This window comes from Grammomys surdaster, unplaced genomic scaffold (assembly GCF_004785775.1).
Source record: "Grammomys surdaster isolate TR1022 unplaced genomic scaffold, NIH_TR_1.0 136, whole genome shotgun sequence".
NCBI classification, from domain to species: Eukaryota; Metazoa; Chordata; class Mammalia; order Rodentia; family Muridae; genus Grammomys; species Grammomys surdaster.
This window is the reverse complement of record NW_021604594.1, coordinates 3,488,177-3,501,433: the sequence shown is the minus strand read 5'-3', so window position 1 is coordinate 3,501,433 and position 13,257 is coordinate 3,488,177.

Below are 13,257 nucleotides of genomic sequence, written 5' to 3'. Positions count from 1 at the left end.
ACCCGAGGATCCAGCTATACCACTCCTGTAAATATTTCTTTAAAGTTATGGATGGAGTTCCATTTTATATTCTGGCTGTCTTTGTGACTCTTGCAAATTTTCTCTACTTGCTTAGGAACAGATTAGCGAGAGGGCGTCCTTTGAAGGCACAATTTGATGTTAAATGATTTAAAATGAAAAAACTAAATATTTTAGATTATTTTCCACGTTTAGTTTTCAAAGTAGCACTAAATTTCAAGGAACTGATGCACCAACCATATCCAAGAGTACAAGGAATATGTTATAAATAAATTGGTCTTAAAATGTCTAATATCATGTTTAGAGGTATATGAAAGCATATCAATAAAACTCACTCATAGATCAATGGAATAAGTGTTTGTCTTCCAAAATATGTCAAAATCTCATTAAGACTCTGGTATCATGAAGTGACTTGCTGAAAAGAGATGAGATCTTGAGGCTAGATCCATGAAAACCAAGACTGGTGGGTTTAACCAAAATGACCCAAGAAAATTTTCAACTCTTCGACACTGTGAGGACACCACAGAAAGTTTTAATAATGATATCAGATAAGGTTTCTGTCCAGTGAGGCATGAATAAAAATCTTAACTTTAGATTTTAGTTCTTGTTGTTTAAAATTTCAGCCATGGTTTTCATGAAAATATAATAATACTAATGATAATAAGAATAGTAGCAATAGCAGCTCAGGTAATACATAATGCACGTTAAGCACTAGGCCTTCCAGGACAACTGTGTGAGAGCTGTTCTTTTAATACTGTGGGACCTTTGTTAGAAAATGTTCAGCCCTCTGTATGCTCACAATTGTTTCAGGATTATTCTTTTATATACCTGTGAAAAAGACCCAGGTATTCAATAGAGATTATCCCAATTTTTAGATACTGTTTTGACTTCTTTCTTGATCTGGTTTTTAAAGCGGAGTTTTACTTAATTTCCTGTACGTATGTTTTAATGCATATATTACAAATGTATAGCAAAATTACACAATTACAGCTAATGCATTGCTCATTTTGCAATGCTCTTTGTCTGTGTTATAGAAAGTCAAATTATCAGGTATCAATAAGGGACAAATCATATATCCATAAAGATTAACTGCAAATACACCTGCATGCATTTTGAAGTCAATGATGAGTATTTCCATCTACTATTTTTAAGGAATTCATCATAGTATTATCATTTCTATATTATTGAATACTCTTTCCACAGTGATATACTTTCACTTCATAGTTCTTTGGATATTGTAATTTATTTTTTAATTTTTTTTATTTGTTTATGTTTTTCCCCAGTCCCACGGGGCAGTGAACTAGGATCTGGGGGACCTCGAAGAGAGAACTAGAGGACAGGGAACACAAAAGAAACACGGCTTGTCTATAGGTTGATCAAACCACTGATTTTACTTTTTTCACACAGGGGTTATATGCACATAGAGGCAGGATGTGGGGAAGGGGCTGATGCAGGAGTGTAGGTGTTTAGGGAGGTACAGATATCTTCCAGAACAGAGTGTCAGCTGGGTGAAGGCTCAGGGTACAGGCCACTTAGACTCTGCCTATGATTCACTTGTCCTTATCTATGTTGGTACTATCCACCAAGACCTATCTACAAGGTCTATGTATTCAGCCTGGCAATTTTCCACTAAAGCTGTTTGTTTACAATAGCTTCTAGGCATCTGTTTCAGTGTTTTTCCACAGAGACCCAAGACTTGGTGTATGTCAGGCCTATTGCTGATTCTAGGCTTTCAGTGTATAAGCAGGTCTGTCCCTGACAATGTTTCAAATATTATCCCCTTCCCCAGTTTTCCCACCACAAACTTCCCCACCCCCTGCTGCTATGAGAGTGCTCTCCCATCTGCACACCCCCTCCTGCCTCAGTCCCCTAACATTCCCCTACCTTGAGTCATTGAGCCTCCACAGGACCAAGGGGTTACCCTTATCAGCGATGCCTGATAAGAAAATCCTCTGCTACACAGCCAGCTGGAGTCATGGGTCCGTCCATGTGCACTCTTTGGTTGGTGGTTTATAAATAATTGATTGCAACTTCATTTGCTTAATTTTTAAAGTGTTTGAAGGAAGTTATTTTTTCATTTTTATTTATATATATGTGTGTGTTCCTGCATGTACATGTGTGAGGGGTGTCCACAGATAGCAGAAGAAGCTATTGTTTTTTTCTGGAGCTAGAATTTCCAGTGATAATGAGGTTCAGACTTGAGTGCCTGGAATCAACCTCCAATCCTCTGCAGGAGCAGCATGGTTTCTTAACCACTGAGCCATCTCTCTAGCCCCTTAGAGCTTTTTAAAAAAGCAATAGAATTTCTGAAAGTCATTTATCTCAAGCATATCCAAACATTGTATATAATTTAGTAGAATTTCATCTAGCTTTGAGAATGTATGTTTTATTTCTTCCTGAATGACATGCAAAATTGCATTAATATGCTATAAAACAAGAAAGTAACACAGCACATATATTAAGGTGTTTGTAGAAAAATTGGAAAACGGACACATTGAAAATAAAAAGCATGAGCCTTATAGAAGAAAAATGTAATTTTATTTTTCGATTAGCTACAAGAGAATAATGGCTGTCAGGCTCATAGCATACCAGGGATTTTTACTTCATATGCATTGACTGCTGCTGTGCTGATCCCCAAAATGCTCTCTAATTGCTGCAATTATCACCCCTACTTGATAGAATAAAAGATGGAAGTTCAGTGAACCTAGATAATTTTAACATGGAAGATGAGATTAAAAGCAGTAGAAGAAATGTTGGATATTTGCTGTGGAGCCCATAGTCACCATTACCTTAGGAAAGAAGTTAATTGTTCCATGTGCAAAACATAAGAGAAAAGCAAGTCCGCTCACAGCAACCAATAGGAGCATGTAGATTGATCACAGTTCTCTATTTGAGTCTTTTTTTTTTTTTTTTTTGCTAAGCTTTGACTCCTGGATATATTCACTGACATATTCAGGACGAGGTTCACAGCACTTCTTTGTATGTTCTCTTTTACATAAAATTTCAACCATAAAGAGATGATTATTATGTCTATAATGTCGACTCAATCATTAGTAGTTCACAATGTGAAATATTGTATAGTTTCTGGTTGTAATAAATTAATATATATTTTCAAAAGCTGTGAAAAGTTGGAAAGCATTAATAAAATGTTTATTAAGAGTGAATGCAACAGACACATGATAAGATTCTACACATGGTCAATAACTGTAACCGGTAGGCTTCCAACTTTTTCCTGTTTGGTACATGCTACATGTAAAGAACTAACATTTTAAAAGATTGAATTCCAAGTCGTTTATGTATTTGATGAATTTTCTCCTGTTCTTCTTTCCCTATCATTGTTTTAATCATTGAGTAAAGGATATTTACTCAGGCACCTGGCATTTACTGAGCACTCACTTTGTAACAGTCAACGTTCTCTTTGTTGTGGAAGCAGGCCAGAATGTCTCCAGTGGATTTAGACTAACTTTGTCGTTCTCATTTCTTCACCATCCCCATCTCAGTTCAGGTCTTCAATAGAGATTGGTGCAGTCAAGACAACTTCAGGAAACTTCTAAGCTCTGTAAGAATGTTGAGCTTTTGTTTTTGCATGTTGCAACTCCCAGAATACATAGAAGAGAGAGAGAGAGAGAGAGAGAGAGAGAGAGAGAGAGAGAGAGATACATCCAGAAACATAGGGGGAAATTGCATTGAAAGATATTAGAAACTTCCTGTTTGATCATTTTAAAACATTAGTTACCATAATACTGGCAGAAGAATGTCATTATAAAGGAAATTGTAAAATAAATGCAGGTTGCTTTTCTTCTAACCATTTCTGAGGGGACGTTTGTATAGAGCCATTTCTTCTTCTCCTCTTTATTGTTCAGTGAACTCAGCTCTGGTACCTAACAGGGGACAGACAAAGAAGGACCTCGGGTGTTTGTGGGAAGATGAGCTTATTTGGCACTGGAGTATCAATAATGACAGGGAATCTCATACCCTACTCCACAAAAAACCCTCACTATCATCAGACCCCTAGATTCATGACAAAGCATCCATGCAAAGTAAAAGTGATGACAAAGCCTGCAATCTGAGTTTGAAGTCCATCTGTCATACAGATTTTAAGATGTGTGCACTGTATCCATCAAAGTATAGGGTGAATCATAGACACCTTGATGAGGGACTCTGCTCTTTTTACAAGCATAAAGTGACAATAAAGAACATTTGAGTGGAACCAGAAAAGTTTATAAAACAAGAGGAAAACTTCTTAAGAGTATTGTCTTCAATTAGACTAAATTTTAGAAAGCCTAAAATTTCTCTCTCGTGAAAGAATTTTAGAATATAACATTTTAAGTCATGTATGAGATGAAATTTAAAGGCAGTAGTTTTTTCTAACCAGGCTAGCTCCTAGGTAATTAGGATGAAAACCTATGGATTGTTTCAACAAGCATTAAGCACAATAACTCGGTGATATTCCCAACCCTCTACACTATCTCACTACTTCCCGGTCACATGCCCCAAGTCACTTGTATAACTCTTTTGGCTCACTCTGCTGTCCTCATAGAGAACTTCCTTAGTGACTCCTCCTCATGCTTAACCTCATAGTGACCTTCTTCTTTCTCCATCTGCCTTATGGTCCTTCTTCTTTTGGACCCTCATTTGCCTTGTAGCTAAGTCCTTTCTCCCTGACTCTTCTACCCTGGACACCTGGCTGGAAGATTTTCAATAGTCATGACAATGTCTGTGTCTGTACTGTAAGTTGATACAGGCATAGAGATCAGCATTTGAATATACAATGCACAGGAACCTCTTCCAACATATTTACTTTATCTGTCTATCTGTCTGTCTTTCTGTCTGTCTGTCAGTCTGTCTGTCTATCTAATTTATCTGCCTATATATAGTCTATCTACTATATATCTATTTATCTATGTATCTATGTTTTTATCTCTGTATCTCTATCTATCTATCTATCTATCTATCTATCTATCTATCTATCTATCATCTATTATCTATCATCTATTTGTAGATTTTTCATGAAAAGGATTTATTTCACTTTATATCTTATAATCTAAAATGAAGAAAAATCAAGTTAGTAACTCAGGGTAAAAACCAGAGGCACAACTGAAGAAGGACCTTTGAGGCTGGACTTTCCTTCCTTCTTTCTTTCCTTCCTCTTTCTTTCTTTGTTTCTTTCTTCCCTTCTCTTTCTTTATTCTGTTTCTGTTTCTCTTTCTCTATGTATATGAAGAGAATATGTGTATGTGTAAGTATATGTATATATTTGCTATATTTATTGGTGCACGATTTTCTTTTATTTTTACAATAAAACATAACAAACAAAATAAAATATAATAAGATAAATGAAAACCATTGCATGGAAGTTGGAAAAGGCAAATCAACCAAAGGAAAAGAACCCCAAGATAAGGCACAAGAATCAGAGACCCACTTGTTCACTGACTCTGGAGTCCTATAATATTATAAACATTGAAGCTATTATATACATGCATGTATATGTATATATGTATATATACATATATATACATACACACATACACACATACACACATACACACACACATACATACATACATACATACACACACATGCACAGATACTGATGATGACTTGTGTAAACCCAAGGCTCACTCCTCTATCTCTGTGAATTTATATGAGCTTTGCTCAGTTCATTTAGAGGGTCTAATCCTTCTGGTATCCTCTACCTGCCTCTGAAATTTTCTTCCTTTTGATCTCTTGGTTCCCTGAGCTCTGAAGGGAGGGATTTGATAACTTTTTGAAAAAGGGAATATCTTTTATTCTGAAAAAATTCTCTCATTTTTTTTTTACTTTATTAAATGTTTGAGTCTTATTATACAGCTCTAGGTAGCCTGTTTCTTGCATTTTAAACCAGGATGGGCAGGAATCATTGCAGAAAAGGGGGAAGAATGGTTGTAAGATAAAGAGGGTCAAGGAGTTTTCTGAGAGGTAGTATCTCCTAGAAACAAGAGAATATATACTCATAAAGTGGCACCAACATGAACCAACATTGCACAAGGATGACAACAATGGACAGAGAAAAGCTCATGAGGCCTCATCCGTACACACAGAATTATAGGCAACCAAGTAACCTGGAATTGGGATTGGTGGTCTTCCCCAGAAAAGAGCACAATAATTATCTGTCCTGTATCAAATGGCCAGCCCTGGAAACATACATGCTGCTAGCATTATACAGGCCAAAGAGGTTACATTTAAGAATATAAATGTGAATAAATATAAACATGTATTCAAGAATATATATGATATACAGCATACACACACACACACACACACACACACACGTTTGTGTGTGTGTGTGTAATAGTAGTAAAAATAATAGAGGCCATGAAGGAAATTGGGAAGGGATATTTGGGAGGACCTGGCAGGAAGGGGGAAAAGGAAAAGAGAAATATTGTAAATAAGTTATAATTTCAAAAATAAAACAAGTGGAGAAAAAATATGATTCTGAGTTTAGTTTTTTTTTTTACCATTTTACAGCACACGCCACACAGTTATTATATTTGTACCTTGTTGTATGGTTTTAATCTTGCATGAATTTTAATGAGTTGTTTGAAGTTTATTGTGTCAAAGTTATACAATGTTTAATTTTTATAGAATAGAGAAGGATGCTTTAAAGATTTTTCAAAGCACTATTTTTGCTTTCTTAGTAACCTTTCTGGCATCTTTATCTGCCTATTTATATTTTCTAGAAATGAATTTGATGTTGAAACTTATCAGTACTATTCTTTTGATTAAAAAGCTGGAAATATGAATTTAAAGTTCAGCTAAAATTTTTGTACAGCAAGGGTGCAATTCTTTCTTTAAAAATCTTAGGATGTTCCCACAAAGTTTTTAATTCTTGTATATGTCTGAAGACTTTTGTTTGTAATTCATTTTAAAGAAAGCTAATTGTTATTGAGAAAATAAAATATTGAAGAGTTTCAGCTATGCTCATGTGCATCACCTGTCAGAAAACACAGGAAAAGATACGAGGAGTACCTTTACACTGATCTTAACATGAGCACTGACTCTGGTGGGTTCTTGCGCCTTTCAGCTCCTGCACACCTGCTGCATATGTAGTAGGCCAGAGGGGTGGGGGACTGAGGATTTCATATATGTTTACTTGGATATCCAGGTTCCCATAAATGATTGGTCTGAAAGATTTATTTTTTCCCTCTGGGCAACCTGCGTTCCCCACTGGTTAAGGAAAATTGTTGTTATTATTATTTTTTTTTGTATCTGTTGAAAAAGTGCAGTTGTTGGTTTGTGGCCTATCTTGGAATTTGTTAAGTTGTACATATGGAAATGATCTTATAATGACCTGGGACATGTTCATAAATCAAGTCCTATCCCTAAAGTACTTGAAAGGATTGCTGAAAACAATGAAACAAGAAAAGTGCTCTATATCCCTCCCTCTCTCACCCACTTGTCTTGTGGATAGATTTTCTCTAGTTTATTTAAGTTTTTTTCTTTTGTCTTTTCTTTTTTTCTTTCCTTTTTTTTAAACATCTTTTTAGAAGAGCATCCCTCAAGAAACAGAGCGTGGAGAGCATAATTTACCCATTCCGGACGACTCATACCCATCATAATGAACCTTGGTAAGTGTACTCTACTGTATTAGAAAGATGCCCTTAAGAACCATTAAGGTATGCAGTACTGTTTGCCCTGACTAACTGACTGCTCCCATGTGAGGTAAATGTTCCAGACTGCAGTCACTCCTCAGTACAGTGTATACTGATTAGAAAACATGTTTTGAGGACTGCAGGGAGATATGTGCTGGCCTAGATCAAAACAGGCAGTTGTTTGCCTGCCTCTGTTACTTGAAGTTCAAAAATATTCCAAATTTTTACCTACTTCATGAAGCTCATGCCAAATTTAGGGGAAAAACATGTGATCATTATATGGAAAATGGGCTTCTGGGAAGATTTATTGTTCATAATTTAAAGGGATAAGAATATGTGTTTACAAACCTACTCTAAGTTTTTAATCTCAATTAGAAACCCAATTCTTCTATGTCACAATATCTGAACAGTGCTTGCCACAGAATCATGAGGGAATTCTTGGCTTTATGTTACAAATGCAAAACTCACACGGAGGCTTAAACATCTGTCATTTGTTATGATGAGAGACATTAATTGAGTCATTTTAATCTTGATCTTCCTACAATATTGTAAATTTTGATAGATGGTAAAATTTAAGGAAAATGAAAGTTAAGTTTGAAGATTTAAGCAATAAAGATTGGAGGATATTTTAAGAGGTATGTCAACTACAGTGTAAGTTTCACAAAACAATACTTTGAAGATGTTGAGATGTAGAATCATCAGGAACAAGAAAAACAAAGGCAAAATCTGAAAAGTTATTTTATCACTTTCTCATTAACCTTGAAAAGTGGTCATATGTCATAATGTGTAACTACTTTTAGAAAACATTGACACATAGCAATTGGAAGACTTGATCATATTTGAATGTATTGATTTGTTATTAAAAGAAATTTTATTGTTTTTATCTTTTATTTTTTGAGATATTATATTTCTCCCTTCCCTTTATCCCCTCTAACCAATCTACATGTACTTGCTGTCTTTTAAATTTATCTTTTACTGTTATGAATGCAAATATGCATGTGTATATACCTATATATTCCTAAATATAACCTGCTCAGCTTGTTTGATGTTCTTGAATCTACGTTTTCAGGCTGACCAGTTGATATTGAATAACCAATTGCCGTGCTCTTGCTTGGGCAAGCAAGACTATTCCTCCTGACTCAATATTCCTTAGCAGCCTGTAGTTTTTTGGTAAGGCTGAGGGCTCCTGGACTTTCCTGGTCTCAGGATTTTGGTCACCAAGCAGTGTTGGGTGAACTTTCCATCACTTGGAATGGACCTTAAAACAAATCAGTGGTTGGTTTGGAGGGACTAAAAGGAACAGATAGATCAAATTAGAAAAGGAAAATAGAATAGATAATTATGAATGAATATTGGGTGAGGCTGGACTGGAATGATCAAGTGGGGAAATAGAGGAGAGAGGCAATTGTGGAAGAGGCTATGGGAGTGACAGGTAAAATTAAGCGGCCATTTGAAGGGTAGTATGGAAATTTAACAGAGTAGAAACTTTCCAAAATATGTACTTATAGGAGGCAATATAAATGCAATCACTAAATAATGGGGGAGACAGTCTCAACTGGCCATCTCTTGTCACCAAATGAAGTGGCCAGTACCAACACTGGGTTACATTCAATTATGTTGTTTGCCAAAGGGACATCACAGGAATCCTCAAGCCACTCATTCTGTTGTCAAGACCATAGATTGTTCTTCCCACACTGACAACAATGCTCCATCCCTGAAGACAACACCTACACAACTCACTGAAGATGGCCATGTCTGGTTGATGCCTACATAAAGCCTTCACACCTATGTTCCAGAATCTTTGGTATAGGAAGGCACTCTGCACACTGTCACAAAGAAATGTAAACACCAAGCTAGCCACAAGCCCTTCATTTATGATGATGTTCTGTCTGAAAAATATGCTAAGGCAATGGTGGCACAAAGCGTATGGGAGAAACCAACCAAAAATAAAATTTTTTAAAAATTGAAAATATATGAGATTCCACGAAGAAGTAAAACACATGATATTTGTCATTCTTTGTCTGATTTCACTTAGATTAATGACCTCCTATCCTGTTTGTTTTCTTGTAAATGACAGTAATTCCTTCATTTTGTCAGTAATGACCATATATATATATATGTATATGTATGTATATATACATATATATAATATTTTATGTATAAGCATATATAAAATATAAATATATATAAAATATATTTATGTATTACATTTTCATATGCTTATTTTATTCCATACTTTGGCTCTTCTGAATAGTGTTGCAGTAATATGTGTAAGTTTTTTGTTAGAATAATTACTTCCAGTATTGGAATTGCTAAATCACTGGTAATTCTCCATTTTTAAGGATTTTTCTTATTGTTTTCCATCATGGATGTATAGATTTAAATTTCTGCCTACTGCCTAAAAGGTGCCATCTCTCCACATCCTTACCTGCATTCACTGCTCTTGATTTTTGGATAGTATCTTCTGCGTGAAAGGATATCTCATTTTGGATTAAACATTAATTTCCCTGATTATTAATGAGATTTAACATAATCTTAATTTTTCTGTTGGTCATTTGGATGTTTTCATCTCAGAAATGTCTGTTTTGTTCTTAATCCAGTTTTAAACTGTATTTTTCATTTTTTGGGGGGGGTGTTTAGCATTGTTACTGTTCTATTGGTGTGAAGGGATACCCTGACTAAGACAACTCATATAAAAGAAAGCATTTAACAGCTGACTTGCTTACAGTTTTAGATGGTTAGTTTGTGAGCATGTGAGCCTATGAAGGTCATTTTTATTCAAACCACTGTTGTGGATAGTCCTGGCCTTGTATTTTGATTCTAATTCCCCTTTCCTGTGAAGGGCTGCAGAGGAGGTGTGAGTTATTAAACAGGTGATTTCTAGTGAACCTTCTGCCCATCTTAATTTGTAAAATAAAGGCTGGAGCCAGTGATTGGGCAGAGGAAGGGGAGGTAGAAATATAAAGATTGGTTGGAAGAGAGTAGGGGGAGGACTACTGGAGAAAGACAATGGAGGAGGAAGACAACGGAGATGATGGACACGACGACCACTGGGGAGAGAAGAGAGAGAGGATGACTGGGGAGAAGAGAGGAGAGAGAAGATGATGGAGGACGACTGGGAAGCAGGAGGTAGAAGGACAAATGCAGGGTTTGGAAAACCCTCAAGTTATAAGGGTCTCATAGCTGAGGAACAGAGTAGTGTAGGGGTATCTGCCCAATCTAGACTTACAGAATATATTCATAATTACTGAGTTGTGTTTTCATTGACTGGTCCTATTTGGGTTGGAGATTTAAATATCTCCCACTACAAACCCCCACAGGCATCTTTAGTTCATTATAATTTGGGGGCAGTATACTTTACAATAAATAGTTTGCTTGTGTTACCTGTGCCTTTGGTGACCAGCCAAGGGATAAAATCATTACATTCACCAGGGATTATCTTATGTCTCTTTTGTAGTGATTTTAGCTTCCCATTTTTACATTAAGTACTTGAGAAACTTTGAGGTTATTTTCGGACAAAGAATGGAAGAGTTCCGTTTTTCCAGATTGAAGAGGTTTTCTTTTTTATATGGTATGCCCTTGGCCAAACATCAAGAGTGGGTTATTTCTGGTTTCTCTTTGTTGTTCCATTGATCTGTGTGTTTTTGTGCGAGTAGTATGCTGCATTGGCCACTATAGCAATGAAACATATTTTGAAGAAAATATATTGCTATATCTCTGACTTGTTCTCATTCATTCATTCATTCATTCATTTACTTTGTTGTTTATTGGTTTATTCATATATTCCTCAGAATCACTTTGGATATTAAAGATGTGTTTTGGGGATTCTGTATAAGTTTTAAGATTATTTTTCTAATTCTGTCATAATGTAATTGGAATTTTATGATTAAGTTTCAATATCTGTAGTTCCTCTTTCACAAATATACATTATATAAGTCGTCAGGTCTCTGTCTTCTGAATTGATTACCCTCATAAAGTGTTTCTCATTACTCTTTAATTTTCTAACAACTATTTTACTGGTTAGAAATAAATATTATAATATCATATGGAACTTCAAATATGTTAAGAAGAAATAATTTTACTGACTAAATCATCTTGGAAATAATGTCAGTAAGAAGAGATGACTGAGAAAACTCAATTTAATAAAATTTTATAATTATGTGATAGTTTATAATTGTACAAGTATATTTGTAATGTTTGTATTTTTATATTTATGAAACCCTGTGGTACGGAAAGAATAAAGGTTTCCTTTTCTTTTTCCTTCTTATTTTACTGGAGAATGTAAAGCCCACAGTATCACATTTTATTATTACTGGTGACACAAACATTACATTATGCATGTATGACTGTTATTTAGTTTTTGGTTTTAGAAAACTGATGTTTTTACTAAGGCACTTAAATCTGTGCCTAGAGTGGACCATTACTCTTAATGCCAGCCACACTACTCTGTTACTGTAGAATTTTAAATATAAAGAGAACAATTCAATACAATCTATCCAACGTGTAGAAAAGATGAAAGGATGATTTTCATCTGGTATTAAAAAATACAAGCTGAATTTTACTACTCTATGTTACTAATTAATTGAATTTTTGATCACTTCTATTGACAGCAAGTAACATAATTAAAATCATTATTCTTGTTTCTCATGGATTACTTCTGTGTTTATTTCCTATTTATACTCATTTTTCCAATCTATTTCTGCTAACTACTTACTAACACAGGCTATAAGTGTTGGTCCAATGTTATTAATAGAACATAACTATCCAATGCTCATTTACATTTTATAATCATAATATAGCTTCTGTAAAGAATAATATAGTCAAATATCTAGTATGTTTGGCACAATTAGAATTCCCCCAACTTGAATACGTGTCAAATCAAATCCAAATATACACTGTCTATATAAAAACACATGCAAAAATAAATAACTAAAATCCAAAATGATTTAATAAGGTTGAAAGTAGTACAAGGGTCATATCTTGTAAGATTCTATGTGTGATGCTGAGAACCTGGGATCCTAGCAGAAGTGTGGAATGGCTTTGACTGTAGAACTCGTTCATGTGTCAAAAACCAAAACTAAACCCAATCAAGACAGAAAAATCAGGCAAATAGAAGAGACAAAAATAAAAGAATATAAACATAAAAACTGGTGAAGTTTGTCTTTTCAATAAGTGTTCTAATAATCTTAAACTTTCAGAGAAGGGCTATTTTCTTGCCTTGCACTTTAATTTTAGAGTTGAAATGATAAACTGTGGTACACAGGATGGCTCCCACTTCTTGTAAAATAAAAAAGTAGGTAGAACCCGAGGATGTCTACTCCCCGGTCTATATTTTATGGCTGCTGTTGCTCTCCTGTAGCATGGTTGCTGTTAGAAATAGAAACGTCCTTAGAAAGAGAAAAAGAACATATGACCTGTACGTTAAAATGCTTACTTGAGCAGATACACTTGCTATTCTTTACATGGATATGAGTTAGTTTGCACTGGCAGTGTCTACAGAAATCATTACTGAAATAAAAATATTAGATATTTGTTAAAACAGGAGAAAGAGGTAACAGTTACATCACTAGCAAAATAAAAAAAAATAAGAAAACAAAAAGTGAATTAA